Below are 22,544 nucleotides of genomic sequence, written 5' to 3' on the forward strand. Positions count from 1 at the left end.
TTCTTATTCGACTCACTTAGAAACTGGAACGACAGTATGCTATAAGCATATACTCTCTTTTTATAGGACTAATTGCCATGGAGCTCAGGTTTACGTGGATCCTAACGAAGAGTATGCTATTCGTATTGATGACCATGGTTTTGAGTTTGAAGAGGAAATCAGGGCAAACAAACAATAAAAAATATACATGGATAGAAACGAAACTAAGTATTTACAAGTTGAAAACCTTGACGTGATAGACAAATGGGAGTTAGACGTAAATACCATAATTCCAGATATGGTAGCAAAAGACGGACCACCTACTTTAGAATTCAAGGGATATGATCAAGTTGATTTGAAGCCTTTGAAACGGCTTAGTACGGATAATCCTAAGATCGGAGTCTATTGTTGGGAGGATAAAAACATTAAAGATCTTATGTGGACTTCTCATGCCAAATTGGGACAGCTAACACCCATGAAGATCATCTATATCTTCAAAATCAAGGACAAGGGATCATCAGATCTACCGACCTACCTGTTTAGGGATTGTTATAACAATAACTTTGCTATGATGACTCCTGAGGAGGTGGAACAAACCAAATACCAAGGGTACTCCATAAGGGATTGGATATTTGGCCAAGGACCAGAAACTATTTCAAGAGAAGAATACCGTGAGAGATCTTTGAGAGTAATGTTAAGAAACCAGAAACCACCTCATCACACGAAGAAAACCGGGTGACACTAAGGCCAGGTTAGGGCTACATGAGTCACTATTTCCAACACACTGGTTTGAAGGACTCGGAACAGGACCAACTGCCAGGAGATTGGGAGTTGAACCAAATAGACGTGTCAGACTAGTTGATTTTCACAAATGGGTCAAAAAATACAGTGAATCTGGAGATCCATATGACCACTTAGCAAGCTTTAAGCAAGTGCTAAGAGCAGAATGCATATTTGATTTCCATACTCAATTCCAGGGGTTTGGAATGACATTAGAAGGAAAAGCATTGACATGGTTCCAAAACATTCCACCAAGGTCAATCATGGACTTGAATACTTTAGCTCAAGGATTTGTAGCTGCTTGTTCTAAAACAGGGATCAAACACAATACGGTAGCTCAAATCTATAGCTTTAAAAAGAAACAAGGTGAGTCTGTTAGGGATTGTGCAACTCGAATGAAGCAATACCATTGCAAGAATGCCAAGAGCTAGAGATACTGGTAGAAGAACGACTAGTATCTTTGTTTCTAGAGGGACTTCTAAACAAAGAACTTCATGCTATATTGTATAGCAAGAAGCATACAACCCTAGAAGAGTGTGTGTCAAATGCTATTGACTTAGGAGACAATAGTGATATTTTCAACAAGCAAGATGTCCCTAAGGATAATCAAAGCGAGAAAACAACATCCACCAAACCAGCACAAGTAGGAACGGTTGTTGTAGCACCACTTTCAGCCATAGAAGACATGATCAAAATGATGAATGACATGATGAATAACATGCAAAAAGCACCTATGAGGGGACCAAGACAAGGGATACAAGGACAACCAATTAGGCCGTAGAAATGGTGTGCAATCGAGGGTAAATGGACCAACCATGAGACCAATGAATGCTATTACCGACCAAAGTATGATGGGAATGTTCAGTACGTGCCTATGAGGCCATAAGGACAACCCATGTATAGATATCAGCCTATATGGCCCAAGCTCAAAGACCACTGACGGGTATAGAAAGACCTTAGCTTGTGTTGGGTCAACAACCTCCATATCCTCAATATAATATAGTGCTTGTAAAGTACATGCATCCAGAGGGAGTCATAGATGAACAAGCACTAGTGCCTGTTACACCCTATGCTGAGCCTAGTCCATCTACAGTAATGGTAGAAGGAGATCGGTATAGTTCACATCCACCACCAATGGAAGAACCTGTGACTTATACTACACCAGCGCTTACACCAATGTACTATGTATCTAATCAAGGTGTTATACCTCCAATGGTAAGACCCATGATTAAGCTAAGAACTGGAAAGTGTCATAATTGTGGTGCGGATGATCATTGGAAAAAAAAATTCCCAGAGCCTGACAAGAACCTCAAACCAGTTGAAGCTTATTGCATACAATGTTGCAAAAAGGGAGGACATTTCCCTGAAGATTGTCCAAAAAATCCTTTGAACAAGGGTAAAACAGTAGTGAACGTAGTTCAAGTGATACCTAGTAGCTCATTTAGAGTGAACCACTTTGTTCCAATCATGGTAATCACCAGAGCCCAGGCTAAGAAAAAGAAACATAAATCCTCCGATGACTCAGAGAATACATAAATTTCCTCTCAAAGGACCAAGAAAAGCAGAAACAAAAGGTATGAGATGAGAAAACAGAAACAAAGGGTTGAAATCGAGAAGAAATCAAAGAAGCTATTCCAGGAAAAGGTGAAAGAAACTGGAAGCGAAGTCAAAGAAACCACCGTGAAATCTGGAGGATCAACTTTGGTTGACAAAATATTTGAGCCTATTAGTGTAGCCTTGGAAGCTTATCAAGTGGGACTTAAAGGAGGCCAAAATATGAAAAACAAATGGAAAAACTATCCTTCTCCAGACATGGAAGCAGCTAAGCTTGAAGCTTATCAAAATTTGGTAAGAATCACACAAGAGATGCTGGAAAAACAAAACCCAAGCTCGAGAGTATGGCAAAACCTGAGGAGCCTGTGGTGGTAAGAGCCAATAAAGAAAAATCCAAAGTGGTGGTAGAACCCCACCTTGAAACAAAAAAACAAAAGATCCAGAACTTATAGTTCCGAAAAGCTAAGATGCCTTAGAAGGAATTCCATTCGTAGAAGAAAATTGACCAAGACACTTATGGAAAAAAGTTAGAGAGATTAATGATGGGAGCCTAACTCTGAAGTCAACTCCTATAGAGGAAGTTTGGTTAGGCAAACTACCTCTTGATATGGACATGGATGTACAATCCTTGTACGAGGATTGCGGATCTAAAGCTTCAGGAATGTCTCAACCATCAACCTTGAAAACATTACCCTCTTACTTGGGAGATAACGAAGATGAATCCTTAGTGTGTAAAACCACTCAAGTGAAAAGAGCTGAACAGACCCTAGCAATAGACACCTTCATTCAATCATGTCTACACCCATTGAATGCACTCTTACTTTAGGAGAACTGTTAAACATCAGACCATATTTATGGAGTGATCTACAAAAAACTCTAGAGAAGGTGGGAATAACAGGGTTAAATAGCAAAAAATTTGGGAAAATTGAAACAAAAAATGAATAACAAAGAGATTCGATCTGTTCTAATGAACAAAGTTGGAGAATACTACGAAGGGGAAGAAGGAAACACGACCCTTCCGGTGAGGTATAATGATATAGAAACCATGGCAATACTGGATAGTGGGGAAGGCATAGCCATAGCCATAGCCATGAAAGCAAAATGGGAATCCTAGGGATAACCAACCATTAGACAAACTCAAATGAAGTTGCAATTGGTTGATGGACATATCGAAAGACCCTTAGGATTGCTTGAAAAAGTGATAGTTAATTCCTATGGGATTGAATATCAACACACTTTTGCCATAGTAGACTTTGGAAAGAAACTCAAATACAAAATCATCTTGGGAAGACCTTTCATGCGACAAGTACAACTCATCCAAGATTGGGGAAACAATTATCTGTACTTGAAGCAAGTGGGATCAATAACAAGGGTTAATCTAAAAGATCATACTTATAGAGATGTCATGGAAACACCCATATAAGAATTTGATTCAGTCTCTTCGGCTGAAACTAAGCTTCCATCTTGGTTGAACAAAGACACTCCTATTTGGATGTGTGGAGCCTCAAAAAACGGAAGCTTAAAAACGAGAAGAATGTATCTTAGAAAGAGATTGCACAGACGAAGCCTATACACCTTAACCCTTTCCAGAGGATTTGTTTCAGCCATTTGAATGGACCCAAATCTTAGCGACAATGGATGTATGTGTAAATACGTCTATGCCCACTCAATTTTGCAATGAGGATAATAATGACATAATTCCCATCCAGATGATCTCAACCCTTCATATTGAAGATGAAATTTTGGAATCCAAGGACTTGATGAAAGCTCAACAAGTCTTTTTAGACCACTACTATGATGCAACAGATGAGTTAGAAGAACATTCAGCTACCTCAGATGATTCGGTGTCAGAAAAAGAACATGTGAGAGCTAAGCTACTCATGAAAGGAGGGGAGGAAAAGTTTTTTGACTTTCCAAACCAAAAACCGAGAAGACAAAAATGGTATAGACGCAAAAGAGACACGAGAAACTTGAAGGCTAGACCTATGCCATCAGTCTCCACTAGAACATAGTTCCTGATGTAGATAGATGCACATGATTGTGTCAAGGACAAAATCCCTGGTAGATACTCTTTAATTAAACGAAGAACATAAAATGACAAAAACATTGGGAAAAACGAGAAAGAAAACTCAAGTAAGACTAAAAACCAGGACAAGGGTTCAACCATGACACGAGTTGAACGGAAAAAGAAGTATCAAGAGCTGAAAAAAGCTCTAAAGGAGATATATACGACATAAATGGAAACCACAGAAGAGGATGGTAAAGATGTAATGTGCGTTCCATCCCATTACAAGAAATATACTCTCTAAGACCAAAAAATCATAGTCGAAGAACCTGTCAGAGAACTACAAAAACAGGGTAAGTCCTACGAGAGGCCTGAAAACGCAAAAAAGATAGATATGACCGAACCCAGGAGAAGATCCTAGATTAGCCTACATTGCAAATGACCTGATAGAAGAAGAGGAAGAGCTTCTGCTAAGCTTACTAAAAGAATACCGAGATATCTTCACTTGGTCTTATAAAGATCTCAAGGGTGTTGATCCAAAAATCTATCAACATACAATACCCATGAGAGATGATGCTAAACCAAGTAGACAAAGGCCATATACGTATAATGAGACATTTACTAGGAAGATCAAAGAAGAAATTGAAAAACTAAAGGAAGCTGCATTCATTTATGAAATTGAACACACAGATTGGGTTTCTCCAATTGTGGTAGTACCCAAGAAAAATAAAAAATTACGAGTGTGTGTCAACCTCAAGAAAGTGAATGAAGCTACCATTAGAGACAACTTTCCTCTTCCAATCACACTGAGCATGTTCTAGAACGAGTTGCAGGATGAGAAGCTTATAGCTTTTTAGATGGCTTTTCGGGATACAATTAACTTTTGGTTGACCCAAAAGATCATCATAAAACTGCCTTTGCAACGGAATGGGGTATTTTTGCCTATTGGGTTATGCCTTTTGGGTTAACTAATGCTCTTGCCACCTTCCAAATATTGATGAGCCATGCTTTTAAAGAATACCTTGGGAATTTCTTGGAAGTATATATGGATGACCTCAAAAAGGTATTCAAAAAGTGTCGACTTTATAGGATATGCTTAAATCCGAAAAAGTGCACATTCATGGGTAGACAAGGAAAAATTCTTGGACATATAGTGTCTAAAAATGGCATAGCTACTAATATGGATAAAATTCATGTATTGTTGATTTGCCTAGAGACGAACAACAACCAAAGGAGGTTCAAGCCTTCATGGGACATTATGGATATTACAGACGGTTCATTTACATGTACGCTGTAATTGCAAAACCCATGTACAACTTGATCACACACATTGAATGGACTGATGAGTGTGAAGAATCCTTCATGAAGCTTAAGCAAGCTCTCATTTCAGCTCTTATATTAAAAGTACCAGATTGTAATAAGATATTCCACATACATGTAGATGCTTCCAAGTTTTCCATCAAATGTATACTAGCTCAACTAGGAGATGGAAAAATTGATTTTCTTATTTCTTATGCTAGTCGACAGTTGAACCTGAAAGAAAAGAATTATACCACCACCGAGAGGGAAGGACTAGGAATGATCTATGTCGTAAAAAAGTATAGACATTACCTATTGGCTAACAAATTTGTGTTCTTTGTGGACCACCAAGCTTTATTGTACTTGGTCAACAAACCATGAAACACAGGAAGAATAGTGAGATGGTTCATCATTCTTCTGGAAATTGATTTCATTGTAGTTGTGAAAAAGGGTACTACTCATCAAAGAGTAGATCATTTGTCAAGGGTTGCTTCAAGAGAACCACCTAAGGGTATAGATGATGATCTACCAGATGCATATTTGTTCTCTGTCGAAATGATACCTCGATAGTCAGGAAACATAATATCATTGATGACCATAGCTCAAATGGATTTGCAAATACCACTTCCTATTACAATTAAATTAATTGAGCAGTCAGCTATGTATCAATTACTAGCTGGAAGGTTATACAAAAGAAATCGAGATGGAATGTTGCTCTTATGCATTAATCCTGAAGAGAAAACCCAATACCTAAGTCAAGCACATATTACGGTAGTAGGGCTTCACACTGCGGAAGACCAAACTATGCAAAGGATCTTGAGACTTGGAGTATTTTGGCCAGCTATGAGAAGAGATGTTCATTCTTTTGTCAAATATTTTCCTCAATGTGAACAAAATCAAACACCCATAACTCATGTAACATTGTTCCAAATGTCACCTGCTCCTAAGTGGAGTAACTATCTAGTCACTTACTCATTGAGCCAAACATTTCCTGAGGATATGAGTAAATGCCGCCAAAGAGCAATTGAAACTGAAGCAAGAGACTATGCTCTTATTGGAAACCAATTGTATCGGAGAGGTAAGGATCAACACTTGCGTCTTTGTGCGAATGAAAATGAATATATTCCCATTATAGAACAAGCACATGCAAGATTAGCTGGAAGTCACTTTTCTAGTGAGACTGCCACAAGAGCAATCTTAATGGCAGGCATATGGTGGCCAACCTTTTTTGCAGATCCCAAGGAGTATGTTCGGAGGTGTGATGCTTGTCAACGAGCAAAAATGCCAACTTGTGTAGACATCATGCCCTTAAGACCAATGATGGGGGCTAGAGCTTTCGCAAAATGGGGTATAGATTTTGTTGGGCCAATACAACCACCTGCTTATAGAACCCAAGCTCAATATATCATTGTAGCTAAGGACTATTTGACCAAGTGGGGCGAGGCTAAATCAACTCAAAAGAATGATGACAGAACCACTGCCGCATTCTTGTATGAGTACGTGTTTACAAGATATGGACTACCAATAGAAATTGTTAGTGATAGGGGAACTCATTTCTTCAATGAGGTAATTGAGTATCTACTTAATGAATTTATGGTCATCCATAACAAATCAGCTCCCTATCACCCACAAGCAAATGGACAAGCTGAGCATACGAATAAATTTTTTAGCTCGGTGTTGACTAAAGTGGCTAGTTCAGAAAGGACAGTCTGGGAAATGAATCTCCGTGCCACTCTATGGGCTTATCAAGTTTGATTCAAAATAGCTTTAAATGCTACACCCTTTAACCTTGTTTATGGTCTTTAACCTATTTGAGAAATGAATCTCCATGCCGCTCTATGGGCTTATCGAGTTTCATTCAAAATAGCTTTAAATGCTACACCCTTTAACCTTGCTATTATAAAAAATCAACAAATACCTATTCCCATCAACACTCTAGAAATAGATGACCGACAATGGGAATTGCAGAAAGATGTAGTGTCAATAGATGATGAATGGTTGGATGGAATGGACCTTCGCATCAAAGTAAATCTGAACACTCACAACACAAATGCATTGGTCGTTATTCCACATACAAGAAATCAACAAGTCAGTCATTGACAACTGGAATAACGACTATCAAGGGATGCAACAAGAACCCAACACCAACATTGGGAGTAGTCAACTTGAATGTGATAGTACATGGATGTTCATGTCCTCATCAATTTGTATTCTTACCAGATGAACACATGAATGAGACAATGATTCTTGAAATCCCATGGATGCGAACTTACAAGGCAATAGTAGATTGGGATACCAATTAGCTCAAGCTATCACCTAAAGACGGACAACTCATTGTTCCAATTGCACCAAGCAAGGAGGAATGGAAAGGAGGTTACCAGCAGAGAAAACCACGAAGCAAAAAATCTTCTCCATCCTATCGACAAGAAAATGCTACAAGTAGCACGCAAGGAGTCATGCAAATTTGGGTACCAAAAGCACAACTTAAGGATAAGCCAATTTAAATTTGGGTGCCCAAGGCATCACCAACAATGCCAAGGACGGTTCTAAGATTCAAAACACAAAGAAAATCATCTTTGAACAAAGAGCTTAACATGAAATGGATTTGGTAGAAAGAAGGAGCATTTAACTTGCCCGCAATCTGTAAAATCGATCAAACAATGGAGAGTTAAGTCTCAAAAGACTCCACCGCACCATTCTGCTCAAAGCAAACAAAGATATCAATGGCGGATAAAAGCTCGACAACAGTCATTATTGATAACAACAGCCTAGGAAATCAAAATGCCAAAGCATCCTGGGGTACAATCAAGCAAAGAGCACACTAGCTACAAGATTTGCTCTTTGGAAGAAAGCATCAGAAAACCTCGATATCAAAAACCCTTGAGTTAATTACTCAAGACCCAACTCTTACACATCATAATGGTTTGAACTGCATTGATCTTCAAAACATGATAGAGCCAACCAAAGCTATGCATAGACACGATTGTTCAACCCATGCACATTGTCGTCTCGGAGTACGCCATCTAGGAGGGGTGGAAGGGCACTAAGTAACTGAGGGCAATGTTTGAAGCGGGAGGAAAAAAGTTTCATGTTAACGTGTAATGTTTTGTAAAATTACCTAATAATGTCCTTATAAATCATCAACAGGGAAAATCTAACTAATAATATCTCCCCGATAAGTGTAAATAGTGTATATACTATCGGAAAATCATCAAAAATAATATTTTTTGATTAGTTTTATATTTGGTACCAAAAGACCTCTTAATCATGTTAAGTCTGATGTTAGCAAACAAAAGTTCAAGTGGGTTCTCAACATGGATCGCGATCTATGTACCTCTGAGTTAGAATAGAGACAGAAACTTACCATACAAGGAGCTAGCCCATAGCAACCTGGTGCTTCTTTCAAAATTGAAATTGGACCCAAATTGTTGAGGTTGTGTAGGGGATTGTGTACTAAGTTTTATCCAATAAAAGCAAGAACTAACAAGAACTGCTGTAAGCTCATAGCTATCAAGCAAATTCTTGACAGGTTGTAGGTACTAGAAGATACTACCCAGCAAGAAAGATCAAACGAGAGATTCAAACTATTTAATGAAGTAACTCGGTTTGGATTTTCTATTAACAATTCTTATGAATCTGCGATCAGGAAGATTGTACCAGAATAGGAACCCCAGCATCTTTGATCAAGGGAGTAATCACTCTACGGAAGAAAGTGTGAATCAGAGACCACTGCCGCCTTTGGAACCCATTTTAGAGGAGAGTTTCTCTGACACTTCGTCTGAGAGATCATACAGTCTCATGATTGAAGATTCTAACAAGTCAAACCCTAAGGGAATAGCTTCGATGGGTGCAGATCCTTCTTAGCCTGCATTTGATGTAAAATTATTGTATTTGAAGTTTCAAATTTGAAAATGTGCTTAAGGCCAAAATCTATAAGGATGGAATGGACCGCTACTCTGTTAAGTTGGAAATTAAACCTAGTGAGTTCAGAGACCTTGTAGATGTTGATTATGACGGGGATAGATATTTTGACCGAGAGGGAATGATGTACCTAGTGGTTCATAACCCTTTTATGGTGGATAAATGGGGAATGACCGGCACCAAGGACAAGGTAGATAATGAGCTGGCCGATGCACCACCCAAAATGGAGAAACAAAATGCGGTACTTAGACGCACCAATGAGATAGAGTGCCTTAACATAGCAACACATATGTGGGGTTTTATAAGTTCAATAATGGAGAACAAACACTCTATTACAGATGTGACGAGCCCCAGATCAAAGAATTGACAGACGAAAAAAACTTGTATGCTTACACGTACACGGAGGGCAGAAGTATTCAGGTGGTCATAATGGACAAGTATGGCTGAAAGTACTCTCTAATGGATCGAAAGGAGTTAGAGAGATATACATATTTTGGAGGACCACTCCACCAATACTATGTAAATCCGGAAGAGGTAAAAACCATGACTACTCACACTAGACCTGAGACTGTACATGAGATCCCCTTGAGAACCAGGGTGGAGGATTCTTATGGACATGAACGAGTCCCACAAACAGAACCTTTAGGATCGACGGTATCTAGGTCTTCCATGAACACACATAGGGGCAATACTGTTCCTGACATCACTTACACCACTGTAATCCCTCCGACTATTACACGAGATTGACTTGATGAACGTATAGTGGATAGGATACCACTATTAGTACCAAGAGGAGATTATGAACCAAGAGAAGCCACACTAGGTGGACCAGGAGTTGTTAGAATGGTTGTAGAGGCCAGACGTATGCGACCATCTCAGGTGGCAAAATGCTTACCCAAAAAGTATAATGGATCTGGAGATCCATATGCTCATGTTTCAATCTTCAAACAAGTATTGAGAGTGGAATATATAACTGATTTCCACACTCAATATGAAGGATTTGGGTTGACATTGGAAGGTACTACCCTGACTTGGTTCCAACCATCAAACAACTTGGAATTCCCAAGTATTGAGCAACTTCTTCGAGAATTCACTGAGGAATTCTCAAAAAGAGGGATCAATCATAACACTATCTCCCAGATCTATGCATTTAGGCAAAAGAAAAAAGAGAAAGTTAAGGAAGCATCGCTTTGTTTCAAGCAGTACATAGAAAGATGCCCTGAACTACCTCAGGATGAAAGACTGTCAGTCCTTTTCATAGAAGGATTGCGAAATGACACACTGAAAAAGGACTTGCACTTGAAGGCATGTGTAACTTTTGAGCAAGTCATGAAAGAGGCGTTGTATCTTGTAGATAACTGCAAAGCATATGGGGAGGTGACTGAAGACACAGATCAGGGGACTAGTAGCACCTCTTCAACCACAAGTGAGTCCACAACAAAATTGGGAGGGAAAAACCCAACTGTGCCGGACGTTGATCGAATTATCGAGGAAGTGATCAGGAGGATAAACCAAGGAAACAAGACGAACCCAAACACACGACAACCACCCACCCGAAAATGTGATACTTGTGGAGGAGATCATCCAACCCAGTGGTGCAACCTTCAACAATGGCCAGGAGTAAATGCATAGCGAATATTGAAATGGTGTGCTACAGAACAAAAATGGACAAACCATGAAACTCACGAATGTTTCTATAATCAGAACTATGTTAGAGAGAGACAATACGGACCACATTGGGGGCAACAACTTCCGCCCAAGTGGGGCCAAATAACGCAATCTTCGGTCAGTAAAAAACTCAACCTGTGTTGGGACATCAACCTCCCTTACCCCAGGAAAATAGGGCTATGGTAAGGATTTCTCAACCCATAGAACCACCTTCTGATCAGAGTATGGTCCAAGTAGTCTCATACCGAGAAGATTCAGACAATACTTATGAAAGGGGAATTGATGGGAATGCATATGCTCCAGAGGGACATAATCCATGGATAATTCCCGAAGATATGTCCGAACCCTCATACATAGCACAACCAACCAAAAATCATTACTTGGTTGATGAGAAAATGCTCATGTTCATGGCAAATCAGGGCTACAAACCTAGGGGCTACCCTCCTAGAACAGGACAACCGATGGGAGCTCCACAAGCTTCTCCACCACTTGTAGGACCATGCTATGAATGTGGCGGTGATCACTGGACTAGAGTTTGTCCAAACAAAGGAGAACGGGTGAAATTTTTTGGATTCTATGACGGATGCACGACCGACCATCTTATTCCACACTGCCCAAAAAACCCCGAAAACAAAGAAAAAGCAACAATGAACAAAATGGAGATTGTGCCAAGCTCAAGTGGATCAGAAATAGAACCAAACATTCTGATAAATGCGGTCACTAGAGCTCAAGCACATGAGGCAGCAAGGAACATCCTAGCAAGCCAAACAGAGATAGACAAATTGTCTGTTCGAACCCTTAGAAAATCCTGGAAGGCAAAACGAAACAAGATAAAAGCCAAAAGAGAAAAGGAAAAAAGGCATTGGAAACCAAATTGCTGAAAATAGAGGAACAACTTCAAAGGGAAAGAGACCTTAAGGGCAACAACGAGATTAAAAAACCATTGAATTTGCCATCAGGAGGGTTGGTCTTAGTAGACAAGGTGTTTGAACCTTTGGATGCAATTCTGAAAGCTTACGAGGCACGGCTAAAGCCTAACCAAACCCAAGAGAATAGGTGGTTAACGTACCCTCATCCAGGCTATGAGAAAGAGAGGCTAAAGATGTGCAAGGAGCTCATTCAAGCTGCTCAAGTGCTTATGGAATCATCAGTTCCTACGGCTCCAAAAGACGAGGTACGATTCCGAGAAAAGATTCATGAGTTAGAAGGGCGGGGAATTGAAGAGAATAACCTACCCAATCCTGTAGACGAAACACCATTGGACACGAGGGTGGTAGCCAATACAACAGATGGAACGCATTCTCATGTACCACTGCCAATTCCGGAGGTAGAAGAACAATGGCCTCAAGAGCTATGGGAATAGATCAGGAATAGAAAAGATGGAAGTGCCACACTTGTGTTAGCTCCTATCCTAGAAATCCACCTGGAGCATGAACTCTTCCCAAATGACATTCGATCATTGTGTGGCGATGCAGGCACAACAATATAGAAAGACAGTAGACCGCAGTCATTGAAGACTTTACCTTCATTTATTGGTAACCCTGAAACTCGATCGGAGGTAAGGAAAGTCCCATCTCAATGGAAAGCCAATCCTAAGATGATGGATACTAAAACGCTTCACGAGCTCATGTCATCCCCTATCTGTTGTACATTGACTCTGTCAAAGTTACTGCATATCAGACTGCTTCTTTGGGACAAGGTCGGAAAAAATTTGGAAAAAATAGGGATGGTAATTCCTTCACCCAAGGCTTCTTGACACACACTAAAGACACAACCCTCGAAACAAACTAAACATGAGCCAGTAGCAGTAAACAAGGTAGGGGATTATTGTGAAGGTGAAGAAGGTAATACTACCCTACCGGTGGAGTACAAGGACATAAAATTGGTAGCAATATTGGATAGTGGAGCCGGAATTGCCATAGCCACCAAAGCAATGTGGAAAAAATTGGGAAAAACCTGCTCCAAGGAAAACTAGAATGAAACTTCAACTAGCGGATCGTACTTGGAGGACCTATTGGCATCTTGGAGCAGATTGTAGTAACCTCTTGTGGAATTGCATATGAACACACATTTGCTATTATGAAGTTCGATGAAAGAAGAAATTTTGACATCATATTGGGCAGACCATTCATGCGTCAGCTCAAAATGGTGCAAGATTGGGGCTACGACTATATCTATCTCAGGAACAAGGATGTCAGTAAGAAAATTAGTGTCACAGATCATAGCTATAGAGACATAGAAAGAACCCCAAGAGAAGACTTGTTTTCCACAATTGACCAGGAAGGAGGAATCCCGGATTGGCTTCAGAACAAAGCTCACCAATGGACAGGAGGAGTTTCGGATTGTGGAAGTCTAAAAAAGGAAAACTGCATTCTTGATAGGACTGCACAAGACAAAGCATACATACCAGAGCCTTTTCCAGAAGAGATGTTCGAACCTTTTGGATGGCAACAAATACTAGCTACTCTTGATGTTTGTGTAAATGAGGTGACCCTCACCAAATTCTGTGATGAGGAAGGGTATGATATCATTCCATTCCAAATGGTGAATGTCCACCTAACTCCGAAGACAGAGGAAGACGTACCTAACAAGGAGGGGATGGCCGAGTGCCGACGCATAGTGGATGAAATCTCTGTAAGAGAGCTTGTCCAAACGGATGAAGAAGATTTTCAAGACTCGACTGATAAGACGCTAGAGGATAATGCGGACGACGAGCTGTCTAGTAGCTCGAGTTAGAGCATCAAACAAAAGGATCGACGAGTGATCTACTATGATTTCCCAAACCAAAACCCTCGAAGGCAACGCAGGTATCGGGATAAACGTAGAAACAACCACAACAAGCACAACGAGGACTCGGTACCTCTATTAACTGATAAAACACAGTACTTAAGATTAGTCGAAGTGTCTGACTGCCTCAAGGACAGGATATCAAAGAAATACATGAAACTTGACTCAACCAAAACCAAATAAAAAAAAACAAACACACAAAAACCAGAAAAAGAAAAAAATATGAAAAAATCGATTAAGTTGTCCAAAATGGAGTGCAAAGTCAAATACAATGAGTTAAAACGGCCTTGAAGGAAGTTTGGACAACAGAAATGGAAACTGATGAGGAATTAAATGATGATAAATTCGATGCACCTTCCCACTATAAGAAGTATACCATTCAGGATAGGAAGATCGTGGTACAAAAACCCAAACGAGATCCCAAAGAACCAGAAATTTCATATGATGGGCCTGAAAACACCAAAAGTGTCAACTTAGCAAAACCAGGTGAGGAGCGTAAACCGACATATATTGCCACGGACCTTACTAAAGAGGAAGAGCAACTTCTAGTCGATACGCTCAGACGAAAGATGTCTTTGCACGGTCATACAAAGATCTAAAGGGGATAGATCCTGAGATATGTCAGCACACGATTCCCCTTAAGAGTGATGCTAGACCATGCAGAAACATCCTTACACGTACAATGAAACTTTTGCCAAGAAAATTAAGGAGGAAATAGACAAACTTAAGGACGTTGAGTTTATCTACGAGATTGAGTACACCGAGTGGGTGTCCCCGGTTGTGGTAGTACCCAAAAAGAATGGAAAATTGCGTGTTTGTGTAAATCTCAAACACGTAAATGCAGCCACCATCAGGGATAACTACCCACTGCCAATAACCGATCATGTTATTGAGAGGGTAGTAGGGAAAGAGGCCTATAGTTTCTTGGATAGGTTCTCAGGCTACAACCAATTGACGATTAAAGCGGAAGATCAGCATAAGACAGCTTTTGCGACAGAGTGGGGTATATTTGCATACAGGGTAATGCCTTTCGGCTTGACCATTGCCCCGGCCACATTTCAAATACTAATGACCAAGACATTCAAAGAATATCTCAGACAATTTCTGGAGATCTAGATGGATGATCTTTGTGTTCATTCCCATCGATGAAGTGACCACATCACTCATCTAGGAAAAGTCTTTGAAAAATGCAGAACGTATCATATTTGCTTAAACCCAAAAAAATGCGTCTTCATGGTGAGACAAAGTAGAATTTTGGGCCACATTGTGTCCAAAAACGGAATTTCAACTGATCAAGAAAAGGTGCAAATAATTGCTGCACTACCGAGACCAACGAAGATAAAAGAAGTACAAGCATTTATAGGGCATTGCGGATACTACAGGTGTTTCATATATATGTATGCTCTAATAGCTAAGCCATTATATGCCTTCATAACTAAGTTCGAATGGACGGAGGAATGTGAGCAGTCTTTCCAAAATTTGAAGCAAAATTTAATTTGCGCTCCAATTTTGCAAGCACCTGACTGGAGCAAAATCTTTCATGTCCATGTGGATGCATCAGCCTATGCCATCGGGTGCATATTAGCCCAGCCAGGAGAGAAGAAAATGGATTTTTCCATTTGCTACTCTAGTCGGCAACTAAACAACGTAGAGAGAAATTATACCACTACGGAAAGAGAAGGCCTGAGAATGATCTATGCTGTCAAGAAATTTAGACACTACCTTCTAGCAAACAAGTTTGTCTTCTTCGTGGATCATTAAGCACTGCTATATCTAGTAAACAAACCTTGCAACACTGGAAGACTTGCTCGCTGTTTTATACTGCTGCTTGAGTTTGACTTCACGGTGGTTGTAAAAAAGGGGACCACACACCAAAGAGCAGATCATCTTTCACGCCTATTTCATGGGGAAGCACCTGAGGGTGTTGATGATGACCTTCTTGATTCATATTTGTTTAACATAGAAATGGTGCCAAGATGGAGCGAAGAGGTCATTCCTCTACTCACAATCGGCTCATTGTAGATAGAAAGACAACCATCAATTATCCATCAATACGAAATCTCCAACTTTTAGCAGGACGGCTGTACAAACAAGGTAAGGATGGGATACTGAGACTATGTGTATAGCCCGAAGATACCACCTACTACCTCAAACAAGCTCATATACAAAATACGGGATTTCACACTGGTGAAACACAGACAGGCCAACAGCTACAAAAACTGGGCGTCTACTGGCCAAACATGGGACACAGTGTCCATAAATATGTAAAATCCTGCGATAGTTGTATAATGGAGCCCCCAGTGGAACATGCCACCATGTTTTGTGTAGTACAAGCACCTCAATGGAGTGCTCACATAGTTGAGTACTTAAAAAACCAAACCTTTCCAGAGGAATGGTGCAAAGCAAGAATGAAAACTGTCGAAGAAGAGGCCAAACACTATCTGCTCATTGCCAGCCAACTATATAGGAAGGGAAAGGGCAAACAATTACGGATGTGTGCTACAAAAAGCAAATATTACATCATCCTAGATCAAGCACACTCAAGATAGCCAGGGGGACACAAGACTCACGCACAATACATCATCATAGCGACAGACTACATGACAAAATGGGCGGAAGCAAAAGCAACCCAAAAAAATGAGGCAAGGACTACAACTTAGTTCCTTTTTGAAAACGTCTTTACGCGATATGGACTACCAATAGAAATAGTGAGCGATAGGGGAACAAACTTTTTGAATGACGTCATTGAAAGACTACCATCACAAATCAACACCCTATCATCCACAAGCTAATGGGAAGGCAGAGAGTACCAACAAAATCCTATGCACAGTGCTCACCAAGATAGTCAGTGACTTAAGAAATGATTGGGATATAAAGCTACACACAGCCTTATGGGCGTACTGCGTAGCTTTTAAAATTTCCATTGGAACGACTCCCTTTAACGTGGTATTTGGGATTAATGCGATCCTACCAGTGAAATTCCTAATCAAATCCCTCAAAGTGGAAACACAATTAGGATTGATGGGCCATGAGCTCTCGGAGAGACTAGACACCCTAGAACAATTAGATGAAACCAGACTTAAAGCGATAGCTGGGATATATACTCAGAAAAAACAAATGAAAGCTTTCCATGATCAACACGTAATTGGAAAGGATTTCCAAAAAGGGGATTACATTCTCATGTATATCCTCAAACATCACTCCAAAAAACTCAAAAAGCGAAGAATGGGGCCTTTTGTAATCCATGATATATCGCAAAGTGGCGCCATCAAACTTGCAACATTTGTAGGAGAGGAGATGCCTAATTGGATGAGTGGTTGCAGGTTAAAGAAATATCTTCTTTTGCTGACACCAGAAGAACTCGCAACACTCCATGCAGCAGCTCAACGCAGACGTCAAGCACAGGACATTCGAAAACAAGCACAACAGGAAGCCAAACTCAGAATATTAAAACGCAAGGAACAAGCAAACTTCCAGAGGAAATCACAACAGGATGTGGCTATGGAGAATGCTCCGATAGCATCCATACAAACGGTGGCTACATGGTTAGGAGGAATGGATCTACGCATTCATTTACAGCTTGCCGACGGCACCACCGAAAAAGCCTTAGTGGACATAGGGGCCAAAGCTAATGTGGTTAACTACTCCACTTTCAGAAAAATCACACAGGAACCTCTAATGTCCAGCACTATGGGGTTCAAAGTAGCAAACAAAGGTACTATGGATAGTTTGGGCCACATTAATTTACCAATCACTATTGATGGAACAATTTATCCACATCAATTTCATGTGGTCGAAGATTACCATCTTAATGAAGCAGTTATTCTAGGAGTGCCGTGGATGCGCACTTATCAAGCCACGCCAAACTGGCAGGCCAACACCTTACTCCTCGAACATGAGGGCCAATCTTTCGCCACACCATTCGTATGAACGGACCATGTATGGAAACCTCTAGCATCGCCACATGCACCAGCTCAGCGATACTCCACCCCATGGTCAAGAAAATATGGGTTAAGAAATCAATCATGGAAACCAAGTCTAGGCAATTGTGGATACCTAAACGACAAACCAATACACGTGAGCCTACATTGCCTACACAAAAAATAAACCACCACAAATTGCCCACTGCTGTTGTCAGACGGCCTAACCCAATGGACCACTATCTTCGACCTCCAAACACAGTCAAATGGGTATGGCAACCAAAACAACCTCGCCTTCATGATGCCTCTTCTAGCGGATCCAAACCTAAGAAATTTCGATGGCAACCCAAACAATGCCAAAACGCAACCCAACCGGTAGCATCAAAACTTTTGCAGGTCACAGTCAAACACAGAGCGCGTCTTCTCCAATTACTATTGTTAGGACCATGCAGTTTCTAGGGAACCTCGCAACCAATAGCCATTGAACATATTGTTTAACACCTATCTCTTGCACAACATTTTGTTCCCCATGCATATCCTCCATCAGCATCATAGAGTCACACTATACGGCTATGCATAGACATGCGCTTTATTCCCAAGTACTCTGACACATGTTCTTCGGGGACGACTCACTCTAGGAAGGGGAGAAATGCGGAAAGATTATCATTTGTATATACTATTTGTATCATCTTACATCTTTTCTTTTCATTTCCTTTCCTTTACTTTTCTTTAAAAAACACATAAAAAGTTTTTTAGAGCCTGATAGACTCTTAGTTGACATAATCATAAGCCATACCGTCACCATCTAATACCAGAATAAGAGTATGTATATAAGGGAGGCAACACTACTTTTGGCTAATTTTTGGCCGACTAATAATCATTGTAAATAATTTTCTTTTACAAAAAAGCAAAAAACGACAGATAATCAACAAAAATTTGATAAGTCGAGCTAGGAAATTCATAATTGACTTTTGAAAGCAAACGCCGAAACTTCAAAGCGAGGACTTTGAACATGGCAAATATGGGAAGATTCAACACAGGATGAATTTTGAGCCAACTTCTGAAGGATCAAAACTGCAGATCAAACGTCATTTGTAAACCGAGTGTCAGAATGACGAACGGTTCGAACCACAGGTGATATGAACAACAAGATATGATCAATGAAGGTAAGTATAACTGGGACATTCCGGGTAGACTGGGAAGATATAGTCAAAAGGGGCAACATAAGCTCATTTGCATTAAAAAAAGATAGAGAGAGAGAGAGAGCCACAAGAGCATAGAGTTTGCGGAGTTGCTTCTGCCCACTGCGACCACCTCGTTGGATCTTACTACACCAGATTTGACAGGTATGATCATTAACCTTGCAAGAGCATGTGTGTGTGGCCATACTGCATCAACAGCACAAAAACAACAAATCGAAGCATACAAGGTCACAAAATCGGCAAACTAACAAGGCCAATGGGAAAGTCCAAAACCCATAAAAAACGAGAAATATTTCATTAGTAGACCCCAACTAACGCCAAGCTATAAACAAGAGAAAAAAGTGCTGGAACGATCCATGTTCCCCAAACCCTAAAATCATGGAAATTTCTACAGGAGCAACAATAGAGGGTTAGGAACAAACTCCTATGACTGGTTTTTCAAAATGCATCCCAACATGGATCGTGATCCATGTTCCTTTTTGCCAAAATCAGGATAAAAGTGGCTCACTAGTTGGACAATGTATAAATAGTAACAGTGTTGCAAAATGATCACAAAAAGTGCTCTAAAGATCATCAAACCCACCTGGATTGATACTTTCAGTTTGTAAATGGTCTTTTGGTCAAACTACTGCTCAAGTTATTTGGGAGACTTCACACTCTCCTCGGAGCCTGTCAACAAAGCAAATGTAACCTAAGAATGGTGGTAGGATCAAAACTAAGCAAAAGTTTACTTGCAAAATGGTGGAACTTGCAGGATTCAGTTTGTCTTCTCAAAAGAATTCAATGTCTGGGGGAATTTGCCAAGGAACCAAGCAAAGATATGAACTACATACCTAAATCATCAGAAATCAAAGCAAGGAGAGATCTCATGCAAAACATGACTCCAAAAATGGTTGCCATAAATAGATTTGTTCAAAACGGAAAAAAACATGGCCATAAACTAAAAAATGGGGCAAACTATGAAAAAACATGTCCAAAGTTGAAAAAATTTCACCAATGTACTAGGAAAACCTGTAGGAACAAATGTGCACAAGAACTGTATCAAAATTATGTCCAACATGGATCGCGATCCATGTACCTTTTTGCCCAATATAAGTAAAAACCATGCCATCTGGTTTAGTATGATCAAGACAGCCAAGCCATGGAGTTTCAAGCCATTTGAATCCCAAAATCCACTTCAAAAAGCCAAAATCTCTAAATCTATAAATGGTTTCCAAAATTTAGCCCAAGTGTCAAACCATTGTTCCAAATCCCAAATTTTTGGACCAAGTCATAATCTAGATGAACTCTACCAGATGGTATCATCAGATTTCCAAAATATTGCCCAACATGGATCGCGATCCACGTACCTTCAGTCCTAAATCCAGAGAAAATTGCTCAGTAGCATCTCCTTATGCTCAGGAACAACTTTCCAAAGTTAGAATTTTCAAATGCTTCCCAACATAGATCATGATCCATGTTCCTTTTTGCCAAAATTCATCTGTTACATTACAGTCTTGTGCCTATAGTAATCCTAGGTGCACTGGTGAAATTTGGTCAAATTTGGAGTAGTTTTGACAAAGTTATGCTCACTTTTTCATTTTATGGTCAAGTTTACACTTTCTGACAATTTTGATCAATGGCTAAAACCTATTTTCACTTGCTAAAATTGGCAACATGATGCCTCGAAGGAAAGCACAGAGGGAGTGGAATGCGGCACCCTATGAGATAACCAATATCTCATTAAATGAAAAAGCTCACCTCACCGAACAGGTACTTGAAGAAATTCCGACGAACATCTTCATTGGAAGGTTTCAAGCAGCAGACGGAGAAATTGTAAAGACCACAATCTTTTCATAGGAAATGTGGACTTTGCACCAGAAACCAGAAGTGCAAGCAGGGGTCAGGTGCCTACAACTCGAAAACTTCTTACGACTGCCTCCTTGGGGAATGAACTTTAGACGCGCTCACGAGCTCATAAGTTCAATTCAGTACAATGGGGAAGCAACTCTGACAGACAAGGATGGGGTAGTAGTCAAGGTAAAAATTACAGTGGAAATTATCAATGAATCCCTCCACCTGCCGAAAGGGATGCACAATCTATTGCAGAAGATGAAGACAATAGACAATGATAAAGCCTTTTTGAAGCAACGAGGCTACAAGCTGATGTACCAAGACCTAATCTACTCAGAAACTGAACTACCATTGCGCCTTATATTGCAACATTTCAAGGTGCAGAAGCCGCCTAGATATACCAAACCTTTGTTGCATATGGCAGTGGTAATGGCAATGGGCTTGGCTGAAGGCAGGGTGGTCAGTTGCGACTTTGGCAACTATCTTCTTGACACTATTGTGGAAGCAAACCTGAAGGGGACCAATGCTCACACGTATAGCCTATCAAGCACTGGGAATGATCGACAATCGACCACCTGCGGAAGTGTAGATAGATCTGATCCACAGATCCAAAAGAGCTGTAAGACTAGTAGTAGGACCTTATACAAGGCCGAAACCAGTAGTCAAACAGACAAGGCAAAGTGCACACTAAGGGATTCTGACAGTGAGAAGACCGAGTCAGATGCTCGGAGTATCCAGGAAGAGGGGTCCCACCCAAGAGACACTCCTTCGGAGTACCATTATTCGGAGGAGGAGCAGGACAACCCATACACACTGGGATATACCCGGTTGAAGAAAAAGGCTACACACTTGGCAGAGGCTATCCCCATTACTCATGCCCGGAGGACAATGGAAGAGGCTCATGCATTAAGGGAAAAGCTCCACCAACAAAAGCAAGATCAACATCAAACCCAAGAAACAGAAGCGGATGATGAGAAAGAAGATGATGAAGCCGAGAATACTCCGCTGTGACGCAGGCAAACAGAGGCTTTGGAAAGGATCAAGCAACAGAAGAGGCAGGAAGCTGAAGAAAAACGGGAAATTTCCAGTGCCATGCGGCAGCGCATTCACAATGAGCTCAAGCAAAAGATGGAGCAAAGGCAAAAAGAAGAATCAAAGAAGCTAGGCGTCGATGATCTCGAATCATCTGACGAATCTAGTAAACGTAAAAAAGAGGAAAGTCACTCGCAAGGAGAGGAACAACACGATACATAGGACCAACAAGGTCAAGACCTTGGTTCTCCCAAGGATGCTGAGACACTTTCAGAGACTTTGAAAAAAGAGAAAGGAGAAAGTGCAGGACTGTCGGAGCAAGGGGTGGAGGGAAAGCAGACAGAACAAAAAACGGATCAAGAAACAGAGTCACAAACAAAGCCTACCACAATCGCTGATGCTTTCAAAGATTCGAAACAAAAAGAAAGGCAAGCACAAGTGGTTGAGCAATCTGATCAGGGCAAAAAAGACCAGCATAGGCCAAGATTGTCACGAACAGAAGTGGCCATGGAAGAAGGAGCGGAGATAGTTAAGTCATTTGACATTGACGCTCATTTAGAGCAG

This window comes from Adiantum capillus-veneris, chromosome 5 (assembly GCF_014529385.1).
Source record: "Adiantum capillus-veneris isolate H3 chromosome 5, ASM1452938v2, whole genome shotgun sequence".
Taxonomy (NCBI): Eukaryota; Viridiplantae; Streptophyta; class Polypodiopsida; order Polypodiales; family Pteridaceae; genus Adiantum; species Adiantum capillus-veneris.